Source organism: Sprattus sprattus, assembly GCF_963457725.1.
Source record: "Sprattus sprattus genome assembly, chromosome: 7".
Lineage (NCBI taxonomy): Eukaryota > Metazoa > Chordata > Actinopteri > Clupeiformes > Clupeidae > Sprattus > Sprattus sprattus.
In genome coordinates, this window is record NC_137926.1 from 7,869,131 (window position 1) to 7,884,149 (window position 15,019).

Genomic DNA, 15,019 nt, shown 5'->3' on the forward strand with positions numbered 1-15,019 from the left:
GTGTTTCTGCTAATAGAAGTGTGAGTTTATCGCCTCAATTTTGTTGTGGTTATGGCTCGGGGAGGGGCAGGCATTTTCTAAAAGATGAGGAAAGCGGTGATGAGCGTTTACCAAAGGGGAGAATGTTGTCATTGTCAGACAGTCAATCTTTTCATAAATGCTTTGGGGGCATGGGAACGTTTGTAAAACCCATCAACAAACATGACAGAAAGAGCATCACAAAAAATTAGGTGTGTGTGTATGAGTGTGTGTGTGTGTGTGTGTGTGTGTGTGTGTGTGTGTGTGTGTTTGGTGTGTGTTTGGTGTGTGTGTGTGTGTGTGTGTGTGTGTCTGTGTGTGTGTGTGTGTGTGCGTGCATGTCATTTGTGTGTGTGTGTGTGTGTGTGTGTGTGTGAAGCGGTTGTGAAATGATACATCTTAGCGCTGATGAAACATCTGTGAAATATTAGCCTATTATACAACTCCACTTTGATGCATTACATTCATCTCTTACTATCCGAGTGAGTTGTGAAAATGCAAGGATGACGCGCCTATAAGGTCCAGAGAAAGGAGAAGAATATCCTCTTATGGGATGTGTTTCCAATTTGCAGGGGATAAGAGGGCATTCTGAGTGCTAGTCTGTTTGATGGCGTCCATGCAGTATCCACGGACCTCCTAATCTGTATTCTCTCCACTCTCTCACTCCATTAGAACAGACATTTTCATTCCTGCCGTTGGTGTTATCTACCTGAGGGAAAGGACCAGACATCTTACACTTCTGCCTCCCTCTGCCCCTCTCTCTCTCTCTCATTCTGCCCCTCTCCCTCTCTCATTCTGCCCCTCTTCCTCTCTCATTCTGCCTCTCTCCTTCTGCCTCTCTCCCTCTCTCATTCTGCCCCTTCCCCTCTCTCATTCTGCCTCTCTCCCTCTCTCATTCTGCCTCTCTCTCTCTCTCTCATTCTGCCCCTTCCCCTCTCTCATTCTGCCCCTCTTCCTCTCTCATTCTGCCTCTCTCCTTCTGCCTCTCTCCCTCTCTCATTCTGCCCCTCTCCCTCTCTCATTCTGCCTCTCTCTCTCTCTCTCATTCTGCTTCTCTCCCTCTCTCATTCGTCCCCTCCCCCTCTCTCCCTCTCTCATTCTGCCTCTCTCCCTCTCCTTTTCTGCCTCTCTCCCTCTATCATTCTGCCCCTCTCCCTCTCTCATTCTGCCTCTCTCCCTCTCCTTTTCTGCCTCTCTCCCTCTATCATTCTGCCTCTCTCCCTCTCTCATTCTGCCTCTCTCTCTCTTTCTGCCTCTCTCCCTCTCTCATTCTGCTCCTCTCCCTCGCTCACCTCTTCCTCTCTCTGCCTCATCTCTCTGGGTTGTATCTGTAAATCTCTCAGCAGCTGGCCAGACGTATTATGTAAGGCGTCATCACAGGGCAATTTCCAGCTGACCTCTGACTGCTCCGGCTTGCCCTCTTAGCTGCAGGCAGTGATTTCTTTGAGGGGGGGTGGGTGGGGGGAAAACAGCCTTAGGCTCCTGGGCGTAAAGGCGCTCCCGCAGAGGTCTTATGCTGCGGTGCAGAGAGGAGAGGCGTGGAGCGGAGAGGAGTTCCTGCAGGTCCTTTCTCCGCCGCCACCTCCCCTGCTGAGAGGATTAGACGCCACTCCTCCGCCACGGCGAGGAGGAACAGAGGGGGGATAGTGTATGTGTGTGTGTCTGCATGTGCGTGTGTGTGTGTGTGTGTCTCTGTGGGAGTGGGTTCAAACGCCCGCAGCAAAATGAGCACATGGTGTCGCCCCCCCCTGCCTCAAAGAGAAGGAGTATGATGACTCTGAACTGGTTAACTCTCTTGTGGGCATGCTGGGCGCTGCTCAGAGGGTCTGAAGCGGGACACCAAAGAAGCCTAAGCGAAAGCTTGGAATTAGTGAGGGGAGTGTGTGTGTGTGACCCAGTTGTGTTTATTCAAACACTTCACCAAACGGCTCAAGTGGGTAGGTGGTACCAGCTCTTCATCGGCCCTGATTCGGCCTCCTGCCCTAGAACTTAGAACCTAGTTCAGGAAGTCACACTTCAAGGGGAAGAGGCTGCAGATCTACCCCAAACACTTATAGTGTTTGCTAACTGGCTAAAGTCTACCCCAAACGCAGCGCTTATAGTTTTTGCTAACTGGCTACAGTCTACCCCAAACGCAGCGCTTATAGTTTTTGCTAACCGCCTAAAGTCTACCCCAAACGCAGCGCTTATAGTGTTATTCTTGGCAGTATAGTTGACAGCTAGATGGCTGCTGAGGACCCGGAAAGCACACTCCAGACCCCAGGGGAACGAGCGCTGAAGTGAAGTCCCCCCCCTGCTGGACCTGTCCTTGGCTAGAGCCTGGGGCTAAACTGCCCGACTGAAGCTCCACTACCACTACTGGAGTCAGATAGACCTGGCCTGGGAGATATCAGCGAACACACACGCTGTTTTTTTTTTCTTTTTCCCTCCCCAGACTCTCTCACCTGGCTCTGTCAAAGACTGGAGTGGGGCTTATTATCCTCAAATGCTCCCTGCACGGCAAACGTACTCACACTTAGCTTCTCCACGGAAAAAAAGGTATTTTGCGCACTTCCGTTCATGGACTTCCGAAGCGCATGGGCCTTGCGTGTACAGGTCCTCGGAGGAGGAATCATGTGATTGGAAAAAAAGGCGGATTTGGCATCTTCCCAGAGACAGACTTCCTCAACCCCCTCCTTTCATTAAGTTAAATCTTGGAGGGGACCAACAAAGAGGCTCTGGGCTCTGCTCTGGCCTGTCGCCACACAATCCCTGGCTGGCATCGCTGGCAACACATTTAGACATTAGTAGGAGATAACAATGGCCCAACCCGTATTAAGCGGACAGGTCTTTTATCAAATTACACCACAAGTGCCACCCAGGCCCTCTGTAGGGGAGTCCCAGTCCTCTCGTACAGATAAGCGTTGCATATAAACAGATAAGCAAGGCTCTTTTTTATATTTATTATAAACAAAACGGGGAGGCAAAGAAATCTGTTGCGTTTGAGTGATAATACAAAAAAAAGATTCTGCAGCAGGCTGCCTTTTCAAGTAGACGAGGGTATGCTATAACATAAACATTTTTGTCATAAACACACACACACACACACACACACACACACACACACACACACACACACACACACACACACACACACACACACACACACAAACACTAACACACACACACACACACACACACACACACACACACACACACACACACACACACACACACACACACACACACACACACACACATTTCCCCCCCTACAGATCTGCTTGTTAAGTTTCTAATAAATCCCCAGTAAAGCCCAGCGTGGAGCTGTTGTCTCTGCGCAGCGGTCCAACCGCGCTGGGCTCCCCCCTAATGATGCTGATCCCTGCTGCTGGCTGCCGCTCCGTGCTCAGGTGATGAACCCAATCAGAGGCTCTGGCCCAGTAACTGCTCCCCAGGGGGGTACTAGAGGGGGGTAGTTGGAGTGGGAGGGGGGGGGGGGGTGGAGGGAGGGAAAGGGGCTCAGCTTGGGACGGTCCCCATCTGGCCTGCGAGGGGGCCACCAGCTGTCCCAGTCGCTGTGTGCCTCAGATGGGGGCCTAAGCTGGGGATCTCTGGGATACACCTCCTGAAGAGGAGCCCTGATACACACACACACACACACACACAAACACACACTTTCAGATGCACACACATGCACAGGCATATACATATACTCTCTCTCTCTCTCTCTCTCTCTCTCTCTCTCTTTCTCTTTCTCTGTCACACACACACACACACACACACACACACACACACACACACACAGTTTCAGATATATGCACGTGTACACACTCATACACACACACAAACACACACAAATCTACAGTAAAAAAAACACTCCTTTCCCTTTCGGTTTGAAATAGGTGTTTGCACAATCAGTGAAAGTGCCGTTGAATCTGCTATGTGTCAAAACAGCTCAGAACTTGCTTGCACAGCCCGCCCTGCCCAGTCCCACTGTGTTTGAAGAAATGAGATCTTGATGGCGGTGCTAACTTATGCACAACACTTCAAGTTATTGCTGATCGAGCAGGTTCCCCTGGGCCAGGGACGGGCTCAGTTGTTCCGTTTTCTTCCCAGGCTCTTGTACTGGGTTGGGTTTGGGGGGTGGTTCAAGTTAAGATGTTGCCGTGCGCTCTGGCGTTCAAGCAGACAGAACACGTCATCCTCGCCTGGACCCGCGCCTCGCCTCCTGGCTACGCCCCAGCACTCACAGACACCCCAGAGGACAGACAGAGACAGAGAGAGAGAGAGAGAGAGAGAGAGATAGAGACAGAGAGACAGAGAGAGACAAAGACGGAGACAGAGAAACACAAAGAGACCCTGCATGCCTGCTTTTTTTTGGGTCTTCCTTGAGCCCTTTCGCTATCCCTCTCTTCCCCCAGCCTGCCTCCTTCTTCCTCTCCTTTTTTTTTTCTTTCGTTCTTTCCTTCCTTTTTTTTCTGTTGGTGGGCAGATGACTGGCCTCTAATGAAGAATCAATAGGGCTAAAAATGTGTCTCAGCACATTTGCTGGCGCGGGCCGAGGAGGATCTGTCATCTCTGCAGACTCCCCCCTCTTAATCATACTGCGGCTGGGGAAGAGAGGCGGCAGCAGCAGCAGCAGCAGTCGCATCAACACCAGACACAGGCGCAGGGCCCAGCCTCCAAGCAATCAGAGTATGCTATCAGCACTGAGAGATAGAGATAACACACACACACACACACACACACACACACACACACACAGACACTAAACACACACACACACTAAAGACACACACTTAACACACACACACACACAGACACACACACACTCACACAGACACTAACAACACACACACACGCAAACATTGAACACACACAAACACACACACACACACACACACACCCACCAGTGTGTACGTGCACATAAACACACACACATTTTGCTAATCGATAACAAATCCTGGAGTGGAGATAGTGGGTATGTTGTGTCCCCAGGTGAGGCATGATATAGACGCAAGGACTCCAGAGAACTAGTCTGAGGAATCCTCCTACGCCCGTTGCAAATTTAAACATACCGCGCATTTCACTCATTATCTCGAAAATTTAAAAGTAATTAAATGGCTGCTTTAGATCTCAGCCAAAAAAATGGTAAGGATCAGCGAACACAGGGCATTATTATTCTGACATAAATTCACACTTAAGGCGTCAGACTGTACCCATCCACCACACATCTCCACGCTGTAATTAAACAGACTGTGCGCCACGGCCCAGGAGGACATTCCTTTGCCTTTGCAAAGCTGACAGGTCTAGGGGGTATCTGCTATCCTGAGGCAACTCATTTGACTAAAAGTACTTACACAATGCCGAGGTGAATACATTAAGGCGAGCACTCCCCTTTCCACTCCCATTAGGGGCACTGGCAGCGATGTGAAGGCAATTTTAAGAGGCCATCTTGTCTTGCGGCGCGCCGTCTGAAGCCTGTATCTGTGTTTAACATTTCATCAGGATTAAAAAAGACCTGACTGGGCGCACAATCAGTCTCAATTAACCAAGACAGTTCCATTTGAATGAGCAGTACCTGGAGGTAATCCCTCCCCGAGTGATATAAATTTGCTATTCTCGACTGGGATGTCGTTTAGTTTTAATGGGAAGAACAAAAAAAAAGAGAGAGAGAGAGCCCCGTTTGAAACAGTTCCACACCAATTTGATTCCTGAGCTTCAGGAGCGATGGAAGCTGTTAGCGTACCGCCTCTCAGGTTGTCACTAAAATGACTAGCGCAGTATCAGTAAATTGCACAAAATGAACTTATTCAACCTCTCAAATCTTCCACAGGGGGGGAGTGATAAAGTGTAATGAGATGTTCCCACCATCAAGATGGAGGTCTGTGAGCGGCGGTTAACGTCCTGGCGGGCTTTCGCAATCTATCTCAATAACTGTAAGCACGCAGGGTTAAAAAATTAGCATGTGTCCTTATCAAAGCGGGCGCGCCACGGGCGGAAGCTAGCGGAGTACGCGCCGGTTTCGACCGTGATTTATGCCCGTCATCACAAAACAAACCGCAGAAAATGACGAAGGCCACCAATACATATTACTGTAATTAAGGGAGTGACAACATGCAGAGGACAGAAAGGAACAACAGATTTCCCGATGCACTGCGGTGGGAGAAGAGCTCTTAGATCATTTACAGTGAAGAGGAGGGCGGTGGCAGACATGAGGAGGGGGGTGTGGAGTGTCGAGTGTGTGTGTGTGTGTGTGTGTGTGTGTGTGTGTGTGTGTGTGTGTGTGTGTGTGTGTATGTGTGTGTGTGTGTGTGTGTGTGGGAGGGGAGGGTGGTGTTGTAGTATGTGCGATGTGCAACCGCGTGAGATGAAATCTGCAGGGGGTTCTCATTCTGAACCCGTCAAAGGCTTGTGGTTGCCAGTGGTGACACCTCTCCCCCTGGAGACTGCACTATGAATGCAGAGTGGTGGGGATGGTGCGTGTGTGTGTATGTGTGTGTGTGTGTGTGTGTGTGTGTGTGTGTGTGTGTGTGTGTGTGTGTGTGTGTGTGTGTGTGTGTATGAATGCAGAGTGGTGGGGATGGTGGGCTGAGACAGAGGGCTGCGGGTGGGAATGCAACGACTGGGGTGGAGGAGACAGTTTTTACTCAGATCTGAGACCCCCCCCCACCATCACACACACACACTGACACACATACACACACACACACACACACACACACACACACACACACACACACACACACACTGACACACACACACACACACACACACATACCAAAACCGGGGCTCTTCGAGTCATTATCAGAGACCTTTGAGTTTGACTGGCGCCATGGGGGGACACCCACAGCAGTACAATTACCAGCTGACACTAACAGACAGACAGCTGCGATTAGGGCAGACCTCAAAGAAGCTTTGAAAAAACACCAATGCCGCCCGACACCCAAAAGGCACTGATTCACAAAAATATTATAATTCTTATCTCTGCTTCATGAGTGAAAAAAAACACAATCACAAAAAGCACAACCACAACAAAACTGTAATAAAGCCTTTTCTCATTTCATTTTCCTGCTGAAGATTATGTCGATCAGAATGACACTGTGACACTGTGCCTCTTTGTAAAGTTCTTACAGCCATCGTTCAATCCCCTGTGTCTCAGCAGTGCAATCTGGCGCTGAAACTGCTGGAGACTTCTTCTTAGGCTTCTTGCTCTGTGCTATGCGCCTTACCCATGTCTGCAGGGGCACTGTGTATCCTTCCACAGTTTTGAAAGATGCAAAAAAGCAAATGAAGAAAGAAAAAGAGTCTCATTTCCTTTCTGCCATTGTGAGCTCAGTGGGCAGTCTGCTTGAATAAGTGCCGCTGCTGACTTTCATTAAAACAGAGCCTGTTGGTGTGTGTGTGTGTGTGTGTGTGTGTGTGTGTTTCAAATATCACTGCGAATCCATAGCTACACTGTGACTTCACAGACTTGAGTGGAATGAGTGCAGCTTGCTGGCCCGCTTTGAGAGAGAGAGAGAGAGAGAGAGAGAGAGAGAGAGAGAGAGAGTAAGAGAGAGAGGGAGAGAGAGAGAAAAAGAGAGAGAGAGAGAGAATATCATGTTTTCACATCTCCTCAGACCAGTGCATTTATGTGTGGTGTTTACCTCTCGGGCCACATTTGTATTCATTACTGTGTGCCTCCCAGAACAGCCCTGTGTTCCACCATCACTGGTCTTGTTCCCCTGCACGCCTCCCCAAATGCGAGTCTCTTAGCTCTACACTGAGCTCATGTTCTGGAGGGGCCTCTGAATAGCCTCCGTTTATCAAACCCGCTTGCCTAAACCAAGCCTCACCCATGGCTGACCGACACCATCCGAAAATAACCGATCTCAGAGCTGCAGAGAGGAAATGTTGTGAATCCAGCGACATCGCCAATCTCCGAGGTTATCAGTCACTTCTATCTGCCCTCTCATCCAGGATCCAGTGCTGCCAAAACTGCTTTTGACCATGATGAGATCAGCAGTACCACAGACACGACTCAATCCACCACCACCACCTACACCAAACACAGATCTCCCAGCTGACATCTTGGCCTCTTACGTTACCGGAAAAGTGGCTGCCATCAGTGGCCAATCCTCTGAACCACTCAGAGACAACCAGTCTCCCCCGGTTACGGGGCGCATCACTCTCCCTGATCAGCCAAAAGCCAAAGATGTCACAGTCCTACTACATGTCCTTCTCTGTCTCTGTCTCTGTCCCCCCCCCCCCCCCGGTCAATGGTGCATCACTTCATTTATCTCTCTCACTGAGAGTGAGGTACGTATCAAAAATGTTGATGTCCACCAGACCCCATTCCTACCAACTTCCCCCAAGATAGCTATATCTCCTACCATTGTGCTTGCTTTCACACAGGATAAATGCTTCACTAGCTTCTGGAACATTTCCAACCGGCATTCAAACAGGCACGGCTAACACCCCTGCTTCCTGAACCCTGCTCAAGTTCTGAACTATCGCTCAGTCTTTTTATTTTCATTCTTAGACGATACTAGATGACCCCGCGGTCTCTTAGACGATACGAGATGACCCTGCGGTCTCTGTGCGGACCTCGGCTTGTCTCTCAGACATGTCCACATCATTCAACTAAAGCTCTCTAACACTGAACTCTTGGTCATCCTGGTAAATCAATCTATCCATCACAATATCCAAATAGAGAATTGCCTCTTCATCTCTCGCCCCGACCAAGGTTGCGAGAACCCTGGGTGCCATGATGGATGACCTGCTATTCTCTGACCATGCTGTCTCTGCACTATACAATACAACGCTGCTTTGCACTAAACAACACAAGCGAAATCAGGCCCTATTTAACTCATGAGCCACCCAACTCTTGGTACAGGCCATAGTCATCTCATGCCTTGACTACTGCAATGCCCCTTTAACCATTCTCCCAGCATGCACTGCTGCACCCCCTACAGACCAGTCTCCCAGCATGCACAGCTGCAACCCCTACAGAATACAGCAGTGCTGGATCTGGTTTTCAGCCAAAAAGGGCACTTCACTCCACTGCTCATCAACCTCCGCTGGCTGCCCATAGCCGCCTGAATCAAACACAAATCACTAAGGCTAGCCTACAGACTGCCTGCTGGGTCTGCATCCATCTACTTCAACTCAATCATACAGGCTTATGCTGCTTTCCGCCCACTGCGTTTCTCCAATGAACCCTGTCTGCCATTGCCATATCTACACGCAAGGCAATCTCATTCCAGACTGTTCTCATTTGCGGATCCCCGACGGTGGAACGAGCTACCAAGTGCTATCAGAGCAAGGGCATCCCTCTCTATCTTCAAGAATCTCTAAAGACTCGTCTCCTCTGAGAACTGATCGTCTCCTAACACCCCTTACACCCTAACATGCCTAACTCGCACTTATTGTGCACTTCTTTACCTGATCTTCTTACATTTTTCTCTTATTGACTAGTTTTAGCACATAAGCACTTACTCCCAGGTCTCCTACTATGCTGAAGCGTCAGTGTTGTTTCTCACCTGTAAAATCGCTTTGGATTAAAGCGCCTGCCAAATTAAAAATTATGAATGTAAATGTTTATCTTGTTGTTTAGATGATGACTTTTATTGATGCATTGATCATAACCATGAACAAGGTCTGTGTCTTCTAAAAAAGTAAAACCTAAAATGAAGGTTGCTTCATAAATCAATGCCAATCCTGCTTCATAGAAATGGCAACAAAATAAGGAGAAATTCTTTTTTGCAAATCATTTTGAACATTATGAACGAGCACTCTAATAAGTCAAAATCAAACCAAAAAAGTTAACTGATAGATATACCAACTTCAATTATTTCCCATGAGCACATGTAACCTTGAAGTCCTCCTATGCTCTGAAAACTATGCTCTTTCTATATGCCCTGAGCTCTCACACTGTGAACATCTCAGATCTTCAGAAGGCATTCGTTAGAGAAGCGCACCAGCAGGCGCTCCAAGTGTAGCTATCATCTTTCAGTCACGAGAAGATTCAGGTTGAGAAGGCGCCAGTGTGTGTGTGTGTGTGTGTGTGTGTGTGTGTGTGTGTTTGTGTGTGTGTGTGTGTGTGTGTGTGTGTGTATATTATCTCACCGCAATCAGAGAGATGAACTGATTTTCATCAAATATCACACATGACTGCGACTGCACTGCGGCATCTACTCGAGTGGAAACCTATTTGAGGCCTGGGCACTCAATTATCGAGCAATGAAGCTCCCGAAAAAGACTCTTTTTAAATCCATTATTCTTTTCAATGGCCAAGCTCATAGATGGAGAGCTTTGGAGAGTTACCTCATCACAGGAAGCTGTCTGCCTACCCACAAAATGTTAAGACAAAGGGGCGAGCGCGCAACAGCCGCAGGTTAAACTAGGCAATTACACCATGCACGCTGCTAAAATAACCAACAATGTAAGAAAGCATTCTTGCAGACAAAGAGAAAAAAAAAATGCAATCCTTTGCTTGGTTGATTCCAGGGGAGTCTCGGCTCAAAATAGCCCAAGTCTTGCTTCCCAATGAGTACACCCACCGATCGCTCTCCCTCTCTGTTTCTTTGTCTCTCCCGATCTCTTTCGTTCTTTCATTCTCTCTCTCTCTCTCTCTCTCTCTTTCTCTCTCTCTTTCTCTCTCTCTCTCTCTCTCCAACAAATCCATTTCTCCCATTAAATTCTCCCCGTGTTCTCCCTGATGCCTTCTGGCGTTAGCACCAGGCCTGGTGGGAGGGGGTGGATAGGCAGTGTATGTAGGATGAGTGTCCATGAATGCGTGTGTGTGTATCCATATGTGTGTGTGTGTGTGTGTGTGTGTGTGTGTGTGTGTGCATGGAGATAAAGCGAGCTGGGGAGTGACCTTGATTTCCACCGTGGCTGCATGCATCAAGTGGTCAGGGGCAGCGGCATAATTTATGGGCCCATTTTCACTTGCACACCTCCAACCCCCACCACACACACACACACACCTCCAACCCCCACCACACACACACACACACACCTCCAACCCCCACCACACACACACACCTCCAACCCCCACGACATACACACACACACATACCTCCAACCCCCAACACACCACACACACATACAGACACTCCCATCCAACCCCCTCCACACACACACACACACACACACACACACACACACACAACAACTACACTACCACCATCCCCCACACGCCCTCACCTGCCGGGGGGGGATTTTCACTTTTTGGGCGGAATAAGAGGTGATGGTGGGGGGGGGTGGTGAAGGGGCTGGGGGGTCTCCTTTGTTCACCCCATCCACACTACCCACTGCATCTCTGTAATGACAGGCTGTCCTCTCCCTGTTCTGTGCTCACAGTCATTAGCTCTTAGCTTTAATTAAGATTACGGAGGAGCCTTCTGAAGACCCTCTGGTGCATGTTCACGCTTCTCAGGACCTGGCGTGGCTTAAAACCTTTCGATCTGGAAAGGCGAGGCCACTCCAAGACAATTCTTGGAAACCATTTTCCAAGCGAACCAGATTGATTGACTTGGCTGATTGATGGATGGATGGATACTCTGAATGACAAACCAGGGGATTGATAGGTTTCAATTCCACCCCCAAAATAAACCTACCTACCTACCAATGCAATGACTGGGTTACAGCCAATCAAAACAGATGAAGACTATATCAAGCCAGACTACAAGCTGAGAGTGCCCGAGGCAAACTAGCATATATTACAAAACGAGAAGGTCTGGACACATTCATAACTAAGCCTCTTGGGGGGGGGGGGGGGGGAGGGATTTCTCACTCATCTGGAAGTTGTTAGAGTGAAAGGATTGCAGCGACCTTCTGTGAGCTCACCTCCGGCATTGGGGCTTTGGGTGTGCCTCATTCCAAACGAAAGGCAATCAGTCCATGTAATGAACCACAGGCTCAGCCTCCACCACCCCCCCCCCCCCCCAGTCTAAATAAAGCAAGGCAGCGATCAATGGCATTGAAAGCGATCGACCCCTCAGATATATTCCGCTCGGAGGGGTATAGCTGGAATCGAGCCGACCTGATATGCAACGGGTCAATGTGCTAAACATGGCACCCCTCACCCACCGCCCCATGCTAAGATTAATCATTTAGCTGTTTTCGATCGCACCTTGTATTTTATGTTTGCTCTTAATGTATAAGGACAGAGCATTCACTCTTCATCAATACATACAGCATAGTGTGTATGAAAGTGCTAGGGGGCAAAACAGGTGTGTGGACAGGGATATCCAGGAAGTACTTCCTGTGTCGTGACCTCAGACCAAGCTTTTAAGTGCATCATAAACCCAGTTGCCCAGAGTGGAGGAACACCGTAAAATGCTTTTTTTACAGCCTATTTTCACGGCAGCTTTTTTTTTTTATTCATCATAAACCCTGGTTTCACATATGGAACCGTATATGATGTACACTTCCATTTCCATTTGTGATGCTTTGATAGGTCAGCGATAAAGAGATTATGTGGAACTGCTCGCGGGTTATGCTCTGAATCCTAACATGCCAGCAGACGCTTCTGCTTCGTCCGCCCGATTCACCTAAATCTCCCGCATTATGTGCTGACAAGCATACTCATACATAAACAAACATCTTTAAATCCACCATTTCTCACCTGTGCCTGTCGACGAGAGTGCCAGCATGACAGAACACCACCACATCGCAAACCGCTTCAATCAACACCTCACCGAGACAATGCACAGCACACTTACATACATACACACGCTCACTCAATCACACACACACACACACACACACACATGTGTGTACTGTCCGCATGCATGGCTGCACACGTCTTTTAAATGCCACTTCACTCACACTTTGCTCAACAAATATTTAAAAAGTGCACGGAGCTGCAGTCGCCCCAGCAGGGGTGATTTATGGCCGTCCGAGTTCCCTTCCCTGTTGCAGAAATCTCACTCGGCACATGGAGGCCACGTACAGCAGAGTCGCCGACACCACAAGCACAAGCGCTCTTTTTTTTTACCCCCCTTCTCTCTCTCTTTTTTTGAACATTTTTGCCGTTCACTGCCGACCCCTCTGCCATGTGGCTATGCCACGCTGATTTTTCAATTTCGGCTGTCGCCATGGCGAGACAAACTATCCTGGGCAGTGGCGGCTCCCGCGCCAGAATGAAAAGTCTGTCGGTTGAGGGCAGGAAACTGTAACTGTAAAGAGAGATACAATAAAAGCCCATCTCAAACCACACACCCCCATCCAACCCCCCCTTCCCCAGCCATCACAACCACTGCTTCCCTGTTATGAGTTTTCAAAAGGAAAGAAGCAAAATGAAAAGGAAATGGACAGGGGCGTAAATTGATTTTAAAGAGCTGCTGTATAAATAATGGATACATTCACGGCGCAGGTGGAGGCGCCTGGTTCATTCACCCTTCCATGGGTTTCGGTTCTCCTCCACGTTGACGTTAATGGAATACGGAGCGTAGCGACTGGCTAGACAGTCTAAGTGGTTTGGCGCTCCGGTGTGAACATCTTAGGTTGACGCTAATGCTGCTCTTTCGCGTACTGCTCAGACGACGCTTTAATGACCGTGTTTACCTAATTTGCGTGTGATCGCCAGTTTTTATCAAAAGCAGACACACATGTGAGGAGAAAAACATGTCTCACAGGCTTCCGTCCTTTCTATATAATCAGGAGTAGATGATGAGAGCTGCCGGACAGAGATCACAGGGACGACAATCCCCAACATGGCCACAGAGCACATGCAAATCAGTCCACGGGGTCTGAGGACAAATCCATGCATACGAGGAGAATTGGGTCCAAATTCAGTCCGAAAAAACAAGAGTGCTCGAGAACGGACGTGGCCCGGATCCGGATGGGATCCGCTCCCGAGTCGTAGGCCTGCAGGCCTGGGGAACATAGTAATAACGCCCGTGCTCTACTTTTCTGCTGGGGCATTTTAAGGGCTTTCTTTCGCTTATGCCTCCTAAACCTCGCTGTCTCTTTCGACTCGCCACAGCAATAAGGTATTTACAGTCTGAGGGGATTTCGGCAGCATGTCTCCTGGCCTCGCTTTCCTTTTTTTTCCCTTTTTTTCCATCAGTGTTTTATTTGTTGGTCTTGCGCGGAGGCTTTGTTTGGCAGATCAAACAGAGCCATCTGTATTATCGGTTATGCGCCGGGGCTCAGTCGAAGCTTTCATGAAATTCAAGATTGTCTTTTTTATTTTCTCTTCTCATGCCAGTCGAAATAGCTTTCAGCTTTCCCAGTATATAACGTACAGAACACAACACAGCCACGTTTGCCTCTTCTGTTCACAGTAAACACTAAATAAGAATCCTTTGTCGATAGTACTCACTACCAGTAGGTACCCTATTAAAAGGTAGACTAAACGAATCATCACAATAAGGATGCACAGAAACAAACATGGCTACCCTCCTGTCTACCCTACTCTTCCTCCAGCCCCTGTCTACCCTACTCTTCCTCCTGCCCCTGTCTACCCTCCTCTTCCTCCTGCCCCTGGGTCCTGACACCCTCTGGAGAGGGTCAAGAGGCACGCTGACCTCCCCTCTTGTCAGCCCCTTCATTTCCTGTGTTTGTTGTCTGGAGGCTCTTGTCCTGGAGAGGGGTTTGGCGTGGGTCGGGGGGGTCGGGGGGGTCGGGGGGGGGGGGGTCTCTGACTCTGACTGATGACCTACAGAGAGCTCCATTCATTCAGCACCAGAACCTCCACCTCCTGCGCAGCCGGGGTGCATAAAGGACCAATCTGCCAGAGCTATTGTCCAGCCGCCATCCCCTGTCGTCACTGCACCTACCCACCCCCCCACCCCCCCCGTCCCCCCCCACACACACACACACACACAGCCTCCATGTCCCCGCAGCAGTTGGGGGAACCACAGGGGCCGCCACGGTTGGTCACAGGTCAAGGCGTATCCAACTCGGCAATTATCCAACGGGATTAACAAAAAAAAAATTGGCATAAATTAGGCAGCGGTGGCGGCGTGCCGGTCTGCCATCAGCTGAGCTGTTTGCTCATTTCCTGACAGCATCTGTCACGGCTCGA